Genomic DNA, 2,698 nt, shown 5'->3' with positions numbered 1-2,698 from the left:
CAGGCATCCTGAGTGCCTGCTTAGAAGAGGCAGAGGGTTCCCAACAACGACCCCAGCGGAGGCCAACCCATTGCCCATGCCTCCTTCCTTCCAAACACACCCCTCCCAGGAGGGGGCGTCCCAAAGCTAATTCCTGCCGGCTGGACTGAAGCTAAGAGGCACCCGCTGCCGGGGAGAGCCTGGATGGCGCAGGGGCCTTTGCACCGGTGGCAGAATTGGGGCCTCTTGGGGGGGCGGTCAGGCATGGCTCCCAGATTCCACCAGTCACACTGCCCCTCCCTCTACACGCTGCGCCACCACCTTTGTAGAGCCCCCCCACCCCCCAGTGCCATGGGTGTGTGTTGCTGCAGCTCCATCTACCTGGGCCATTTTCTAAGGCAAAACCTCTTGCGTTCTAGCAGATCCAGCTTGGGCAGGAAGCACAGCAAATCTCTCAGCGAAGCCTGGGGCTGCCCCTTTTCCCCTGTGGGCTCATGTGCCTCTTGCTCTATTAATGTCCTAAAGCTCCTTGAACTGCTGGGTGAAAGCAGCAAATTGCTGGCTCCAGGTGCTGGGCTTGGGACTCTTCTCTGCTTTTTGGTGCCTTTGTGTGGCCACACCCCAGAACTGCATGTGAAGAGTCTTACCCCCCACCCCCCCCCCGGCCTCCCAAAGGAGCACCGGGGAAATTTTTGGCCGCACAGACCATGGAGGGCTGGAGACAGCAGAAGCTGAAGTGACTGACTGAGTGGCTGCTGCTGAGCCAGAAGAGGGTTCATACCAAACCTGGGAAAGCCCAGACAGACTTAGCAGCAGCAACACCCTCTGCCAGCCTGAATCTTCCAAGTCTGGCTCCTCAACAGTGGAAAGAAACTGCAGGTGCAGACCCCACTGCTGCAAGAGCCACGCTGATTTCCACAGCTGCAAATCCAGCCCCACCTCTTTCAAGATGAAGCACCTGCCCCTCGTCAATACTTACCACAGCATCTCTACTCCTTGCTCCAACTGCTGCTAAGCCCAGTGAGACTGGCGCTCAGTCAGCCACAGTGGGGCAGGAGGCCCTGAGAAGCTGGCCTGCTCCTGCCAGGATTGCTGGCAATGCCGTAGCCTGGGTGTTTGCATGGGGGTGGGGGGTCAGGTCTAAACCGGTGCCAGAAGCCACTCAGAGAAGCTGCTAATCTCCACTTTCCCCCTTTCAAGAGGAGCCAAGGGCAGGACCAGGCGATTGCTCCATTAGGCCCCCACTGCTTTAAGAGCATGCCCCCCGCATCTAAGAAGGGGAGAGGCGGGGGGGGTCTGCCACCCCTTCAATGCTTTGAGATCCCAGGTGACAGGTGCTGAGGATGGCAGCTGGTTTTGTGGGGTAAGCCAGCCAGCCAGCCAGACGCTTCCCCAGCACCGCGCAACCCAAAGCAAATCACATCTGCTTTGCGGCTGGGCTGTCATCACTGGGGAGAACAGGCCTGCGGCAGCTCCCTCAGCCTGACTCCTTTCCCCAGTGGAAAGGCCCCAGCTGGGGGGGCGGGAAGAGAAGTGGAGACAAGCCAGGCTGCCCCAGGAGAGGCACCACGTAGTGTAAAAACCTAGACATGAATGCAGCAGCCATTAAACGGCTTGAAAACAGGCAAAATAATAGGCCTCAAAATTCAACCAGATCCAGGACTTGTCCTCCAGGGCCAAATGTGGGAGGGGGAGGGCTCACTCCTGGAAGGGGCCAGGTATTCTTCTGAAACCCATTTAAAAATAAGACTCCCCAGCATCCCATCTGCTTGTGGCAGGAAATCAATTTCTTACACCTACTGTTGGGCTGGGACACCAGCATTAGGCTCATGCTTGGGAAAGGTGCTTTGCTCTCAACAAGATAGGATGGGGTGTGTTGTCTCCTGAGTGCTGGCATGCGGGAGAACCTCCCGCCTGAGGAGGAAGGGGCATTTACTGGAGTAAAAGGCAGGGCAGGCTGTGGCCACAAAATTGGCCTCTCCTTAGTCAAGTCACTCACGTTTCCCAGTCTGAGGCAATCTAGAGTGAAATGCAGAGAACAGCCCTAGGCTCTCCTGCCGCTCTGGGAGGCAGGGACAGATGGATTACTACAGGTGTAGATCACGGGAGTGGGGTGCAGGGGATGACAGATTACCCAAGGCGGGTGTTAAACCTGTCAGCCCCATACCGCAAACTCCATCCTGACTCTGGGTCTGTGCAGCACCTGCTACGAGATCCTGATCCATCACTGACGTGCCTCAGCATCATTGTCATATCCAACCAACCCCAGAGCATGTGGGACCCAGGACTGGTGGCTCCCAAGCCCCACCCTCTCCTCTAGGATGCATTGCTGCTCAAAATGGGGCAGGGTGTTCTCAGAGCAGGACCATTTCAGTCAGACCAGCTAGGAAAGAGCTGTCGCTGGCTTGGTTTGCGGCTGAAGGAACTGGAAGCCATTCCGGTTCTAAGGCTGTTCGTGCAAAGAACCTGCTCCAGCAAAGATTTCATGGGACGATGCCCAGACACTGATGCCCAGTGATGGGCAAGCCTAAAGAGCCCCACCGAAGAGAGAACACCAGGAGGGTATTAGCCTGTGCTACCTTTTCCAGTCAATATTTCAAAGGCGGACGCCCAGGGAAGTAAAAGCCAATGGCTCAGCATTAGCTCTGCCATGCTAAGAACCCAAGAGTTAAACCAGCCCCATCTCTCCTCTTCAATCATGAACGAGACCAGGTGTTAT

The sequence above is a fragment of the Carettochelys insculpta genome, chromosome 24 (genome assembly GCF_033958435.1).
Source record: "Carettochelys insculpta isolate YL-2023 chromosome 24, ASM3395843v1, whole genome shotgun sequence".
NCBI classification, from domain to species: Eukaryota; Metazoa; Chordata; order Testudines; family Carettochelyidae; genus Carettochelys; species Carettochelys insculpta.
Note: the sequence above shows the minus strand (reverse complement) of the source record.